Below are 16784 nucleotides of genomic sequence, written 5' to 3' on the forward strand. Positions count from 1 at the left end.
TTCAGGTAGGTATCACAGCTCAAAGTCAAAACAGTTAGAGGCTGACCAGAATAGCGGTCCTTGACCTCTCTGCCCTTCCCAGCCATAGGCTTCAACTTCCTATTGGTGGTCCATCTGTTTCTTGAGCACTGGGTAGATCATTTTTCAGACAAGATAGGGTTTATTTTATTTTTACTTTTTATGCTATATATGTGTGTGTGTGTGTGTGTGTTCAGTCATGTCTGACTCTTTGCAACGCTATGGACCGTAACCTACCAGCTTCCTTGGTCCATGGAATTCTCCAGGCAAGCATACTGGAGTGGGTTGCCATTTCCTTCTCCAGAGGAATCTTCCTGAACCAGGGATCAAATTTGCATCTCTTGTGTCTCCTGCATTGGCAGCCAGATTCTCTACCACAGTGCTACCCTGCAAAGGAAAATATATAATATTTTCATCAGTTTTGCATCAGTTTTATTCCAGAATACATCATCTTAATGATAATAAAAAGCTTTTGTATGCACATAAGTGCCAATACATTTTTGAAGACCCAGATTTTAACAAATAGAATAGACAAATTCATAAGACAAGAAATCAGAGTACTTGGGCCAAAAAATAAAGAAATCTGGCTCAACATTCTGCTTGCTGGTTTTACATATACTGTATAAACAGTGAATATGGATGTGAATGTTATAGCTTTTTTAAGGGAATGAAGTAATGTCTAGCTCACTTTTCCAAGGTTATGCAGAAACTACAATACTCTCTGACAGCAAACAAGAAGTGCAAAGTCTGCATTTCCACCATCTGAGAGCAAAGCACCAAGAACTTCCTGCAAAAGATAGCCAGCACAGAGAATCTGGTCAACGTCTGCAGCAGGAAAAATTAATGGTGCAAGAAAGGAAGGACGTGATGCATGACTGGGAGGAGGTTCAAATTTCAGAAGTGGCTCTGCAGCTTCAGAACATTTTCTCTGGTCTCAGGCCTGTCTGCCACTGGATTCTGTGTGCCCTGATCTAAATCTTTAACCAATATGAACCTGGATGATGACTCAGTTTGCTCAAGAGCTTGATTGAGGGCATCCTCCTCACTTGCTAAAACTCTGGGTGAAATTTCTATCCCTAAGATGCAGTGTAGCTGATTAGATATTTTAGCTAAGGCTAGAGTGACAGAGGGCTTCCCTGGTGGCTCAGAGGTTAAAGTGTCTGCCTGCAATTCAGGAGACCTGGGTTCGATCCCTGGGTCAGGAAGGTCCCCTGGAAAAGGAAATGGCAACCCACTCCAGTATTCTTGCCTGGAGAATCCCGTGGAGGGAGGAGCCTGGTGGGCTACAGTCCACGGGGTCACAAAGAGTCAGACATGACTGAGCAACTTCACTTTCACTTTCAGAGTGACAGAACTGCTCTCATTTATCAATTCCCTAGACTTGGGGACACCTTCCTTATCAGTTACCAGGTCATCACCTGGACCCCTGAAGTTAATATTTTCTACATCTTCTACTCCAGCTGAAGTGTCTGTTAATTCTTCTGTCTTCACAGATATGGCCTAATGAAAGGAGACTTGTGAACACTGATCACTCTGGGTAGCTATAAGATGCTCATTTGGGGACCATCTTTCAGAAAGGTCTTTAATACCTGTGTGGCCCTCAGTTACTGTCTCTGATTGACAGATAACATCTTCAGATGCATTTTCTGAAGCTGGTTTACTACAAAAGACCAAACATTCATTTAGTTCCTTCAAGGCTGCTGTTATAGATAGCCCTCGTTGACTCCACAGAGGGCTAACTGCCACAGGGACTTAAAGAGACTTATATTCATTTGTTCAACATTATTTTCTGGAAGCTGTACATCCTGAATGGAAATGAACTTACTCAAAGTTTCAGAGGAAGGGTTACATTTCTACTTCCATCAAGGGACTATCTAAGGTGAGATCAGATACACCAATGTTCTTGACATTAGTATTCTGATTGCCTGCTGAATTAAGCATAGCAACTAGGGATTGTTCTACTGTATCTATTTACATAAGAGTTTCTGAATTTGAGGAGCCAAAGCATCCTGCTGCTAAAATTCTTTTCTCTTAGCCTGTCTCCTTTCACTGTAGTTTCCAAACAAACACTTCTTGTTGATTCTGTTACCTTTCTTCAAGAAGTTCGAGGTCTTCTGTGTTACAAAGATGTTCTCCATCATGTGAAACATCTTGTTGTGTACCCCATGCTGTTCATTCCTTGGTTCTTCATGGGGCTGAAGGCTATTTACGTGACTCAGGTACTGATATTCTGGATGCCAATCGTTTTCACCTATAAGCCTCTGGAGTTCTTGCTTCCTAGTAGTTGTGACAGATAAACTAGCTTTCTGTCTTGTGTGGAGATGATGAGGCCCTGGGTGTTTCTTCAGCTTCCCAGGTGGCTCCGGGTATAGAATCTGCAGGAGATGTGGGTTCGTTCTCTAGGTCTGGAAGATCAACTGAAGGAGGAAACCCCACTCTGGTATTCTAATGGGATAATCCGGTGGACAGAGGAGCATGGTCGGCTACAGTCCATGGGGTCACAAAAAGCCAAACACAACTGAGTGAGTGACCACACACATGCTGCTTTCGGCAGATTTCTCTAGGTCATCTGCACCAACGGCTTCTTTTGAGTAAATTCTGAAAAGGAATAGCTGTACTCTGGTTTGCTGGAGCACTGTCTGATGAAGAAGCACAATCAGTAAGGTCCTGTAGAGGAAGATGTTCTTTCATTTCTGAGGGTTATCTGGAATTCAGCTGAGGCCTTCAATGTCTTCACAACTTTAGGTTCAATGCTGTCTGGGTCACTGGGCTTGATGGGGGGGCGCAGACTAAGGCAGAGACAGAATCAGTAAGACTTAAGAATTACCGGTCACAAGTCTCTGTCGGGGAGGATGGGCTTGATGGTTAAATGCATTGATATTCCCAGTGAGTTCCTTTACTGCTTTTTTCCTCTGGTCTGGGGCCCACTCCAGCTGCAGTTCACACATACTATATTTATGCATTATGGTTTCTGACACTCTGCATCTTCTATGGATTTCTGAAGGGCTTCTGCTAATTCTTGGTCTGCAATCTCCTCTGGCCTCTTACCTGGCCCCATATGCCAACGGGGTACACTCTGGTAACTCTCCCTCAGGAAGGAAGATGGTCTGTGAGCCTGTAGTCCTCATCATGAGTACATTTTTCTTGAGGTCAATGGAACATCAATGCCATTTCAACATATCCAGTCCTGGAAGCATGTCTACAGGCTCTTCCTAAAGTATAGAGAAGGAACAAGCCAGGAAATCTGCTTCCTTTTGAACCTGAACTAGATGTACCGTTCCAATAATCTTCTGGGAGCCCATTCCTTTGGCCATCCCTGCCCACCAATAGTCCACCAGCCTCATTATATTACAGCTTTCTGCAGGAGCTTGGTCCGTCATAATCATCTGGCCACCTGAGTCAACCAACAATTTCACAGGATGTCCATTCACTTCGCAGTTAATACAAAGCATCATTACTCAGCCCAAACTTTCCAGAGCCTCTTCCATAGTTATTGCCATGTTTTCTTCAATGTGCTATTACCTTGTATCTTCTATTTCTGCCTGAGTTTCAAAATTATAAGGGTCCACAGAAAAGAGACAAATCCTTTCTTGCTCTCTCCTTGTGGCTCCATTAGGACCCTAGAAAATTTCTCAAGATCTTCTCTGAGCAGAGCATCTGCCAGGGGTGGATTGTGTTGCTTCAGCAAAGACAGCTCAGAGGGGATTGGCAAGCAACAGGTCTCAGAGCAAGGCTGGATTGCCCAAGCCCTGAAGCTATTTCTCTAAGAGATGAGTGGGACTGCTGGGCTCCTTGTAGCTGGCGCTATGGGAATTTGGGGTTTGGGGTTTTAATTTTTTTTCCTTGAAGGTTGATTTTATTTTAAGAGGTGAGTCTTTCATCCATGTAAGTAAAATAGGCTATAAAAAACAAGTACCTCAAAATAAAATGGCTCTTAGCATACCTCCCCATACCCACCTCTCTCTTCACACCTCTCACTCTAGGAAGTATTGTTGACTGAAAGTATCCCGTTGTATTCTTTTGAAGAAAGCGTATTGACAGACGATGGAGTCTGTTGGGTAAGTTCGGGAACTGCACCGGAGGTCCAGGGTCTGCTTTCTCCTTCTGCCATGAAACCCCAGCGCCGCCATCTTGTAAGCCTTAAGCAGCCCATGACCTGTGGTGGTCTGTGAGGTCTTTAGCGGAGACGGTCTGTCTCTCAGCTGCAAGGACGTCGGATTCCGCCCGCACAGCGCAGGAGGTGTGCAGCTGCAAGTCGGCGTCGACCTGGAGGGAAAATGTCACCTCGAGGAAGACCCTCTGCACACAGTATACGGTGAGCAGCCTGGCCCTGGTGGATCCGGCTCTGTTGGGCGCTGTCTCGGCTGGGCGTCGGGACGTCAGGGCGGCGGCGGGGCCAGGCTGGTGCTGCAGGCAGCGGCCCAGGCGCCCGCTCGCCCGATAGTTGCTCCCCTCCCTTACGGTCGCTCCGTGACTCCCTGAGGTAGCTCGGTGACTCCCTTGGCAAGCGGGGTCGCCACCACCCGCCTGTGAAGCCGCTCGAGGTTTTACTTGAAAGACTGCTGCTCAGGGCTGTTATCTGGTTAAGTAGATGAAGCGTGCAAAGTATCGACTCATACTTCCTTTTCTGGTTTTTGACGTTGTTCTTCTGAAACAGAGACACTGGAGTTTTCTTTTTCTGGACTTATGTATAAGAGAGGAGAGAGAGTTAGAAGATAAAGGAGGGGAGCACCCTTTCTTAGGGGAAAGACTGAAATGATAACTATGACATTGGCATGAGAGATTATCCTGGAACAACAACCTTTAGACCATAATCTCTCATGCCAATGTCATAGTTATCATTTCAGTCTTTCCCCTAAGAAAGGGTGCTCCCCTCCTTTATCTTCCAACTCTCTCTCCTCTCTTATACATTTAAGCAACCTTAAAAAAAAAGTCTTTATTGAATTTGCGACAGTATTGCTTCTGCTGCATGTGGGATCTTAGCTACTGGACCAGAGATTCAACACACACCTCTTGCCTTGGAACGGGCTGCCAGTCTAAACCAGAGGACCGCCATGAAAGTCTCTATAACCATACTCTTATAAACGGTTTCACCTGCTTCTTCATTGCGGAGCCCCTGAAGATGCATTTAGAGAGCTGACCCTAATCTCTACACAAATCTTAATAATAAAAAACAATGTCAATTAAATGGATCATAGGCCTAAATGTAAAAGTTAATACTATAAAAACTTCTATAATACTATACAACTTCTAGAAGAAAGCATAGAGAAATTTTGTGACCAAAATTAGGTAAGGCCAAGATTTCTTAGATTTAGCACACAAAAAATTAGCCATGAAAGGGGAATTCTCTGGCAGTTCAGAGGTTAGGGCTTAGCACACTCACTGCTGAGTTTTCCTGGTTCTATCCCTGGTGGGGAACTAAGATCTCACAAGCTGTGAGACCAAAAACTAAATAAACAAACAAAACTTTAAATAAAAATTAAAAATTCAACTGAAAAAAAATTAAAGGAAAAATTGATAAATTGCATGTCATAAAAATTAAACATTTTAATTTCATCAAAATTAATCATTTGCTCTTGCACAAAAATGTCAACTGCATTGATTAATTCATTTTAAATAGTTATTAAATGTCTGATGTGCCAACACCCTTTTAGGTGTTGAATTATGGCAAAGAGCTGGATTCCCTCTATTACACTGGACTTGCAGAAAAATGAAAATCTTTAAAAGGTTTTCAACAAACGAAAAATACGAAGCAAAGAAAAGTTTATTAACACAAGCATCCCTGCTATATGTTTTTAAGTTTTTTAAGTACATGGACAGGATGCAATACCAGGAAATAATGGGAAAATACTGAGAAACAAGTATATGTATTATCATTTGGTATTTGTTGAATCTTGTATCATTTGAGCAAGAATCCTAGGGATGTAGGTGCAGGATAAAGAACATTAGAGCTTTGGAGGATGCTCTGAGGCCACATTTCACTCCAGATTGTGTATTGTGCTTTGGGACTTGAGAATTAGGTAACCACGGGTTAGATGATTAGTTCCTGCCGTGAGCTGTGGGGTCTTAGATTGTGATGAAAATGCCTAGCTTGTAGAGTTGTTGTAAGGATTAATGAGGTAATAAATGCGCAGTGCATAACTATACCTCAGTAAAAGGAAACTCACTGGTTGATGACAGTGATGATCATAATAAAATCCAATCAGTTTCCAAAAGTTGACCAGACTGAAAAAGTCACCTGTTAATTTTGAGAAATATGCCTGCTCCCCTAGGGTTTACGGGAGGATTGGGGCACTTCCTTTCCTCTCCCCATCCTGTGTGCATGACAGGTATCACTAACCAACCCACCACAGCACTCTTCAATTAGCCTAGATCAGGCTTTAAAGTCCTCTCCAGGCAGACAGTTCTCCAGTTAGTTAGCACTGGAGATAAATGTATCTGCCATTCCTAACTGAAGGGTTCAGTAGACAACTGAAGAATGACTATAAATTTATTTTGCTTACAAAGACCCAAGTTAAGCCTAACAAGGGATGACTAGGGGTTCTAGAAGGTGCTTGGCCACAATATACTACAAGTTTATATCCTAAATAATCAGTCACTGGTTGACTTTTTATTTAGTTAAACTGTGTTCTGTTCGTTCTAAATTCAAAAATAAGTGATTGATCATTTACCCAACTCTTGGGATTTCTTGAAAGTAGGTCTTTGACTTTTCAAGCCTAGAGCCACATACCTGCCATCTCATTTTATAATTAGAGGGGTTGTTCTAGGTTAGGAGGCCCTTGAGCTCCATCTGACAGGAAATAGCTCCATGAGGCAGAAAGAAAACCTGTCAGGTCAATGTTCTGGTAATCTGACTCAGCTAAGGCAATGGTGCTCAAAAGGGCAGAAGCTCCCTTACGGCATGGTTCTCAGCCTTGGCTACTGCATAGAATCAACTGAACAGTTTTTAAAACCCCGAATGACCAGGAATCGGTCCTGACCAACTATTAACATATCAGAAGCTCTGCAGATGCTGCCCAAATGTCAGTATTAAGTTAAAGCTCTGTGTAATTCTGTATGCAGCCAGGGTTAAGAATTATTGTTCTAAGGTGTTTTGGAAATTTACAAGATGTCTCTATTGTCCCAATAATTGGGACAGAGGTTATTACTGGCATTTTTCTTAGCAGAGATATGGATGAGATGTTGTAATGTCTTATAATGCCTAGGACAATTCCTTCCCAATAAAAAAATGGCCCCACCTTTTGAATGTCCTACTGGATATCAATATGGTTGAAAAAATTATATGACCTGGAACTTAACTCTACCTTACAAATAAACACAAAGTATTATTTGCATGTTTTTAATTCACACACACAGAATTTTCCTGGAATGTAATCAGCATTTAAATCAAGGTAAAATTTTGCTTTATTTAGAAATTTACTAGGAGTTGCTTACCTTGTCAGACAATCATATCACCAATATCAGCGCTACTTGTGGTATTTGCGTTGTCAGCATTTGTAGCTGTGGTTTCCATGGTGATGCTATATATAGGTGGCAGTATCTGATGATCTCTTTGTGCTTGAATGTTTAGATATTGCAATGTATACTACTTTCAAGGAAGACCAAGTTTTTTTTTTTTTTTTTTTTAATGGCTAAAAACAGTTAACATGTTTATCACAGTGTCAGTGCTTTGGGATGTCAGAGATTTTGCACCTGGATATATGCTAGTATGACTGGACACTCAGGGTCTTTCAAAGTGGAGCCAGGCAACACCTTTTTCCGTTTGTTTGTTGTTTGTTTTTTCAACTGTCTTTTGCCTTACTATCCCCCTTCTATCTCATTCTTGCCTCCATGTAAACTTGTGAGAGCTATGGCTTCTCTTTAGGAAAACCTTAACTAGGCATTCTGTGCTTTAATGAACAGAAGAACTAAAACTATTCTTTTGGGGCTCATTCATAAATCTTAAAAGCTAGACTCTTAACATTTCCTTTCCATTTTCCATCCAACCCTGACTTTGCTTACCTTGAGTACTGTATTTGCTAGTGAAGAGATTCATTTCCCTCATTCAGGGGGACACCATCTAATTTTCCTGTCAGAGTCCATCCAATCTGTGCCAAATAAACTGTCAGGTCTTGTAAGCATAATATACTAGGGTCTTTGGCCAGGAGCAATCCTCTGTGTAACTCAGTTTTTCACTGCGAGGACCTTAAGTACCATAGTAGGAGGTGGTGGGGAGGGGTTCATAGCCAGCTGTAGATTTCCAGCTGAGGAAGCACTGAAAAGGTAACATAACCCCATATTACAAAACCTCATATTTTGAATAGGATAATACACAAGCCATTCCAGATAGAGGAGAATCCATCTAAATGTTAAGGACCCTCCAGAATGAAGGTTTCACAGTGAGTATCTGACACCATCTAGTAATAGAATTTCTTCTTATTTAAGGAGAATGAGTATTTCTTGAGTACTAATTAATAGCTGGGAATAGTATTCAGGCTTTTATAGTCATTGTCTTCACTAATTCTCCCCAAAGCACTTTGAGTTAAGAACCAGCAAGTCATTTTACAGATGAGAAAACTGAAATTCAGAGAGGTTTAAGTTACTTGACTGAGTTAAGTGGCAGAATCTAGACAACCCTAGTATGTCTAGCTTCATGGTTCAGGAGATCAGCTGCCACGCTTTAGGCTCCATTGCCTTACCTAACACGTTATATGTGCTGTAGTTTACACCTGCTTCCTTGTATTTGCTCTTGGCAAAGACTTCCTGTAGTCTTACTCAAAATCCTGTGTTTGACCAGAGCCCCCAGCTAACTGGACCAGTGAGTGCTGTCCCTTGGAAATAAAATGTGAGTCACAAATATGAGCCACGTTTGTTAATTTTAACTTTCCAGTAGCCACATTTTCAAAGGTAAAAATAAGTAGATGAAATTAATGTTAATATGTTTTATGTAACCCAGTACATCCAAAGTGTTATAATTTGAACATGTAATCAATGTAAAAATTATTAATGAAATAATTTTCACTTTTGTACTATTCCTTCAGAATATGTTGTATAATTACACTTTCAGAACCTCTCAGTTAGGACTGTACCCACATTTTAATTGGTCAGTGTGGCTAGAGCTACTGAGTTGGACTTTGCCAATCTCGATGCAGAGATCTCAATCCTCATAATAATCTTAGGTGCTCTTTAGAGAACAAGAAAGAAAGAAAGAGCAAGTTTCTAATTATTTGCTTGATTTAGTACAAGAAAAGAATAAAAGGAATAAACTCTACAATTTCCATCTACAACTATAGTCATATTTGCCTGAGAGCAGATGAGAAGCTGAGTGATGAGTCTACGCCATTACATGACATTCTCTTAGAGGGATGCTTAACACAGAAAATCAGGAAGTCCCAGACCCTATCCAAAGGGTATCCAAAGGGTGACCCATGAAGCCAGCTCACCGAGGGCATCCAGTTGGGTCACCATCAGCTCTCAGTCCTCACATTCGCTCTCACACCTGCCCCAGCATGAGAGGCAAGGTGCATAGTCAGCCCTCAGGAGCATGGCACAGGCTCTGTTCTTCATACATTGATTCTTATATCTGAAGAGCAGAGGGAAACCTCAAACCTCCCCTGCCCCCCAAACCTATGGAGAATCCTTTATCCTAGTGTTTCACAGACTTTTGCACACATCACAGTCACCTGGAGGGCTTGTTAAAACTCAGATTGCTGGACTTTAGCCCAAGAGTTACTGATTCAGGGAGTCTGGTCTAGGGCCTGTGAATGTGCATTTGCAGTAAGTTCCCAGGTGCTGCTGCTGCTGCAGGTCCAGGGACCACACTTTGAGAACCAGCACCCAATCCTAAAGAATCAATAAATAATTCAAGAGCAAGAACAAATCTAAAAGACACAGGTACCATTTTCACCCTTAATGAGATCAATATGATTTTTACATCACTGATGTGTTTGACTGTTTTTTCCCTGCCTCCCATTATTTCCTCTAGTCCAGGAAGGGATAACGTGATCATGATGAGAAGAGACAACACTGAAGGGAAGAAATTAAGGGGGGTGGGAAAGCTGGAGGGAAATAAGGAGAAGGACTGCGACAGATCACTGGGAATTCAGGGTGGTGGAGAATCACATGAAACCGGTACTCAGAAAGAAAAAGAGCAGCAATACCCCCCACCCTGGCCCATTCCCCTCAGCTAGGACAGATGTACAGGTTAGAGGCAAGTTTGCCAAGTCACAAAGGCATCTCAACAAAGATGATTTTCCTCTTTGCTTTTGAAGGGGGGGACACAGTGTCTGAACTCTGTGTGACAGCAGGCAGTAGCAAATACATCAAAGAGTCTGGGACACGCTTTGGTGTGAGCTTCTTCATTTCTAACCTTTCAGGGCACCTGGATGTTAAAAGGAGGGGCAGTGAGACTTGCTGAGTTGCAAGCAGCTGGGAATTTGGAATGCATCTCTGGAGATACATGCTGAGCCTGGCTCAGAACTTCCAAGAAAACTCAGTGGGAGGGAGGAAAAACAGTGCAATGACATGACGCCTGGGAGGGCTTGCCTCGGCCTTGCTGAGTCGCCCAGAGATTGCGTTCCAGCTGTACTGCCGTGACCCAATGTTCCAGTAAACAAGGGGGGATGGACGGCACAGACCTCAGATCAGGCTACGCTGAGGCTTTTAAAATAGAGCACAGGGGGCTAGCTGGGTGTGGTCGGAGTTGAGGGGGGTTGCCCTTGTGCATTTCCTGGATCAGAGCGGTACACCCACACCACCCACCAGACACACGTACACATCCTGACTTCCAGTGGAACTTGGACAAATATCAAATTCTCAGTGGGTCTAATCTGCAATGGTCAGAAACTAGTGAACTCCTTTAGGACGCCTCCCAGGAACCCCAAAACAGAAGTCTTCAAAGGGGCCCCTGAGTCATGCCAATTCAGGCTACTGACTAATACTGTCCACTCCCTAAGCAATACTTCTGCCTTCCAGAAAGACAGACCTACTGCAGACAAGCACAGTCAGTCAGTCCATTTCCCCATTTGATTTCATGGTACAAAGCAACTGACTGATGATCCTATGATTCCTTGGGTTTTTTTCCTACCCTCCCTGCCTCACCCCTCCCTGTCTCACGCCTGTTTTCTTCACTTCATTTCACCAGCCAGTGAATGGGCTTAAGTAGAAATCAGAGGGACTTAGTAAAAATATGAGGAAGAGTACTTGGGTTTAGAGAGCAAGGTTCTGGAAGTTCCTTCTCTAAGTGTCCATCTGCCTGGGGCTTTGTAGACTTATTAGCATAGATAGGTTCCCCCTCCCATCACATAAATGTGTGAGTGATATTTTGGATTCCACATGACTGCTAGGTGACCAAATCATTTATTGTCCACACTGGGACTTCTCTGAGAATTAGAGGGGGTGGGCGCTATTGAAACTTTTGGGACAAAGCCCTTACCCGGGACATATGGTCACCTGCATGACTGGTGGGTTCATTTCTCATCCTACATGTCACCATCCCACCTCACGTCACAAATTACATTTTTATTGTGGCCAATTTGTCCTTTCCCTTTCCTGGTTTTTGACCAACTATTCCTTTATCTTCTCGGATAACAGTGATCTTGAGGTGATCATTAGATCTTGTGTTGAAGTGGGGAAAAGTCAGGTTTAAAAAATTCCCCATATGAAAAGCTATATGACTCCTCCACTGAAGGTCTGGGTGGTGTTTTCCAGCAATCTCCAGAAGCTGGTTTTCTATTCCAGAGACTTACTTCATTCTGGATTTTAGTGCCCAGTGAGTATTGTCAGCTTTTACTCACCAAATGGTCACGCCCCAGTTTTCAGACAAGCAGAACAACATGAAAAACAGCAATGATGTCTTGACTACTCATGGCAGGAAAAAAAGCCTTTCTCATACTCTTTCCTTCAGAATGAGGATAGTAGGCTCAGCCCCCTTTCTGTTTCTCTAGTGTGTGCGGATTATTTCTAATGTTTATAGCCACTCTGTGAAGTTCTAATTATCCTCATTTTATTGACCAGGGCTGTACACTGAAGCCAGAGAAAGGAAGCCGGCAAATAGTGTATGTGCTGCTCAGTTGTGTCCGACTCTTTGTGACCCCATGGGGTCTCACCTGCCAAGCTCCTCTGCTCATGGAATTTTCCGGGCAAGAATACTGGAGTGGAGTCACATTTCCTTCTTCAGGGCATCTTCCTGACCCAGGGATCGAACCCAAGTCTCTGGGGTCTCCTGTATTGGCAGGTGAATTGTTTACCACTAGTGCCATCTGGGAAGCCCCAGTCAAGTCGTATCCAAATCCAGATTTACCTGTGCTCCACCAGGCCATCTATGTACCTGCCTTTGCAAATCTGACTTGACTTCTTTCCCAGGGACCGTGGGACCTATAGACTCTTTCGATGGCAGCCTTCATACAATGCTGAGGCCCTCTCTCATAATTGGCCAGCTTAGAATAACCCCCTGATGGACACTTGCTTATTCTTCAGAGACCCATTTTTCTTTCTTTTCCATTATGTTTGGTGATGATTTCGTAGTCCTGCCAGCCCTACTTACTGCACGTCAAGACTCTGGCAGCCCCAGAAAAGTACTGGGTGTGATAGCACGTGGGCTGGGGGTCTGGCAGTTTTGGCTAAAGTTCAGAGAGGTCAGAACATCTCAGACCCGGTAATAAGATTAGATTAAAAACAACACCAGTGAGATGAAAGGTGTAGTGACTTTGGGTCTAAGTCTCCTCTAGGAGCAAGACTCAGTAGCAAGCAAAGGTCTCCCAGGCCAGGCACCTGCCAGGGCAGCATTCTGTGCATGGAAGCAGGGAACACATCTGCTTAGAGCTGGGATCAAGGTGGTGGAGACTAGGATAGACTAATTACCTGAAGTTCTGAATGTCCTTCCTCATCCCAAGTGACTTACCTCTGATCATTCTGCCAGGTGTATATGTTTCTCTAGCCCTAAAAGACCATTTCTCACAGTGCCTGACTTCCTTCCCTTCCCCTGCCTCTTTCAAAATATAGCATAATGTGCCCATGAGCATGGGCTTGGAAATCAGATACCCCTGGGTTTGCATCTATTGGCTGTGTGACTTTGGGCGTGTTCTAACTTTTGTTTGTAATCCTCATCCATAAAATGAGGATGATAAGTAGAACCTACTAGAAGGATTAAAATAAGTAAAGTTATTATTCACCTGTTATAGGGTAAGCATTCAACAAATGATTAGTGTTTATATTACTGCTGTTGCTATGGCTTGAGGTTGGCATAAGTTCTTCCTCCAGAATCCTCCGGCTCAAGTGCAGTAGGAACAGAGAGCATGTAAGAGATAAAAGGGCTCTAGCATCCATCTCGGAGAAGGTGATGGCACCCCACTCCAGTACTCTTGCCTGGAAAATCCCATGGACAGAGGAGCCTGGTAGGCTGCAGTCCGTGGGGTCGCTAAGAGTCTGACATGACTGAGTGACTTCACTTTCACTTTTCACTTTCATGCATTGGAGAAGGAAATGGCAACCCACTCCAGTGTTCTTGCCTGGAGAATCCCAGGGACGGGGGAGCCTGGTGGGCGGCCATCTATGGGGTCGCACAGAGTCGGACATGACTGAAGTGACTTAGCAGCAGCAGCAGCAGCAGCAGCAGCAGGCATCTAGTTCAACTTCTTCAGTTGGGAAGGAACCTCATGTTCAGAGAAGGTTAATTGGCTTGTCCAAGGTTATTTGCCTGAATAGTTCCAATCTTCATATAAGGGAGTTAAGTAGATAAAGCAGGAGAAAAAGCTTTGGCTTTGGAATCAGACACGTGAATTTGTTTTCCACTTGCCAGCTAAGAGGTCTTAGACAAGTGACTTGACCTGATTCTGCCTCATTTCCTCATCTTTGACAATGAGTTAGTAGAGCCAGTCTCCCAGGATTGTGGAGAGGATTTAGCAGGCTGGTATAGATCATGTACCCAGTGGGCACTAGCTGCTTGGTTCCCCACACATCATTAGAGCATTCCAGGGCCAATTATTACAGTACAGCCTGGTAGAAGGGAGTGAGTGCAAAATGGAGCTTGGAAACACAATGAGCTCTGCCTGAAAGTTGAAATTGGGACATTGAAAATAACTTGCTTATCAATCTGCAAATGTCCACTTTACAGAAAGTGGGATGCATTAATCAGACAGGAATCTCCTCTGATGAGGCTGAGAGCAAAGACTGAGAAGATGATCTGTGGTCTGACCTAGGACTCTAAATGAGGGAGAATGAAGAGAGCTGGGGCTGGAGTGGAGGAGAGTCATCAGGGAAGATAATCTTGAGGACTTTAAACTGATCTTGTAGAATATCTTCCAAAACAATTTTGAAAGCATCCTGGTTTTTAGACACAAATTGTATTTTGAATTGGTAACACAAAGTAGGGGGTGGCTTTGAGATGGGTGGCAATTTTTCAGATGCAATGGTTTTGGAATAGGGAGCACAAGGCAAGTTTTGGAATGAAAAGTGAGTTCTGGTGTGGGTTTGTTCCAAGATGAATATGGAGAAGAACATAGATACTCCACAGAAGCTCAACCCCTGAGTGATCCGATTACAGGTTTTGAAATGGACCCAGGGGCAGAATTTGGAAACTTAAAATGGAAAGGCAGAGGAGAAGCAATTTTGCAACCAGACAAATGACTGACTCTAGAAGTCCTCTGGGGAGAAAAAGGTTTGGAAAATGTTGTGTAAGCCATTTCTAAATGCCCGGACTTCCCTGGTGGCTCAGACGGTAAAGCGTCTGTCTACAACGTGGGAGACCCAGGTTCAATCCCTGGGTTGGGAAGATCCCCTGGAGGAGGAAATGGCCATCCACTCCAGTACTATTGCCTGGAAAATCCCATGGACGGAGGAGCCTGGTAGGCTACAGTCCATGGGGTTGCAAAGAGTTGGACACGACTGAGCGACTTCACTTTCCTTTCCTTTTCTAGGGATAATTAGGGTAAGATTGATTGAGTCTGAGAGAGGACTGTGGCCTTGTGCTTGTAATTCACCCAAATGCTGGGTGACCTGTGGAAGGGAGAGTAGTGATGATTACCCTCAGTGCAAGCAAAGTATATGGCCCAGTTTAACAAGCAAGCAAGTGAGCAAACACAGCAGAGAAATTTGTTCTCAAACTATAAACTTCTTAAGTATTGGGCCTATGTTCTTGTCACCTGTAGTCCTAGTGCCTGCCAGAGGGAACACATTCCATAAATATTTAAATGAAATAATGGCTTGGCTGCCTTAGAAGATAGTGAGTTCACCAGCATACAAAGTATTTAAGCAGTAGTCACGCAGCAGGAACTGTAGAGATGGTTTCAAGATCTTTGGGGTATAACTAATAATCATTAGGATTTTTAGCAGTCCTAAGATTCTGGGCCTCCAGCATAGTATAGTAATTCTCTATAACAGTTGGATCTGATTTGAACATCGGGGTCCTGAATAATAATTATGAAAATGTTCAAGGAACTCCAGAGAAGAATGGATGGACATAGGCAAACACAATGATCCAAAATCTACAGGATGCAGTAAAAGCAGTTCTAAGAGGGAAGTTTATAGCAATACAAGCCTACCTCAAGAAACAAGACAAATCTCAAACAATCTAACCTTACATCTAAAAGAACTAGAAGAACACACAAAGTTATTAGAATGAAAGGAACAATAGAATCAGAGCAGAAATAAATGAAGTAAACACGAAAAAAATGGAAAAGATCAATGAAACTAAGGGTTGGTTCTTTGAAAAGATTAAAAAAAAAAAAAAACCGGATAAACCTTTACCCATACTCATCAAGAAAAAAGAGGGCCCAAATAAATAAGATCAGAAATAAAAGAGAAGTTACAACTGACACTACAGAAATACAAAGTATCAAAAGAGGTTACTATGAACAATATACCAATAAAATGGACAGTGTAGAAGAAATGGATAAATTCCTCGAAACACGCAATCTCCCAAGACTGAATCAGAAAGAAAATATGAACAATCCAGTTACCAATAATGAAATTGAATCAGTAGTTTAAAAACTTCCCCCTCTAAAAAACATCCCCCCTCCCCAAAAACATCCAGGGCCAGATGGCTTCATAGATGAATTCTCTCAAGCATATGTAGAGCAGTTAATACCTATCATTCTCCAACTATTCTGCAAAAACTGAAGAGAAAGGAATACTTCCAAACTCATTCTATGAGATCAGCATCACCTTATTAGCAAAACCAAAGAAACCACAGAAAAGAAAATATCCCTAATGAACATATTTTCAGTGAACATTGATGCAAAAATCCTTGACAAACAAAATTCAACAATACAGTAAAAGAATCATACACCGTGGTTACATGAGATTTATCTCCTGAATGCAAAGATGATTCAAATCAATTTGATACACCACATTAACAAATTGAAGAAAAAAATCATATGATTATCTCAATAGATGCCGAAAAAACTTTTGACAAAATTAAATATCCATTTATGATAAAAGCTCCAAACAAAGTGGGCATAGAAGGAATATACCTCAACATAATAAAGGCCACAGAGGATAAGCCCGCAACTAACATCATACTCAGTGGTCAAAAACTAAAAGCATTTCCTCTGAGATCAGGAACAAGTCAAGGATGTCCTCTCTCCACAGTCAGACCAGACATATAAATAAAAAGAATCCAAACCAGAAGAGAAGAATTAAAATAGTCAGTTTCCAGATGACATAATACTATATGTAGGAAATCCTGAAAGTGAAAGCGAAGTCGCTCAGTCGTGTCCGACTCTTTGCAACCCCATGGACTATAGCCTACCAGGCTCCTCTGTCCGTGGGATTTTCTAGGCAAGAGTACT

At 42.7% G+C, this 16784-nt stretch overlaps 2 pseudogenes; both read right to left on the minus strand.

Annotated features, from left to right (window-relative positions):
* Positions 1-727: 727 nt before the first annotated feature.
* LOC109570194 (regulatory solute carrier protein family 1 member 1-like) lies at positions 728-2981 on the minus strand (annotated as a pseudogene).
* On the minus strand, positions 2981-5124 carry LOC109570195 (protein DDI1 homolog 2 pseudogene; annotated as a pseudogene).
* Positions 5125-16784: the final 11660 nt, after the last annotated feature.

The sequence above is a fragment of the Bos indicus genome, chromosome 16, assembly GCF_029378745.1.
Source record: "Bos indicus isolate NIAB-ARS_2022 breed Sahiwal x Tharparkar chromosome 16, NIAB-ARS_B.indTharparkar_mat_pri_1.0, whole genome shotgun sequence".
In the NCBI taxonomy this organism is placed as follows: Eukaryota; Metazoa; Chordata; class Mammalia; order Artiodactyla; family Bovidae; genus Bos; species Bos indicus.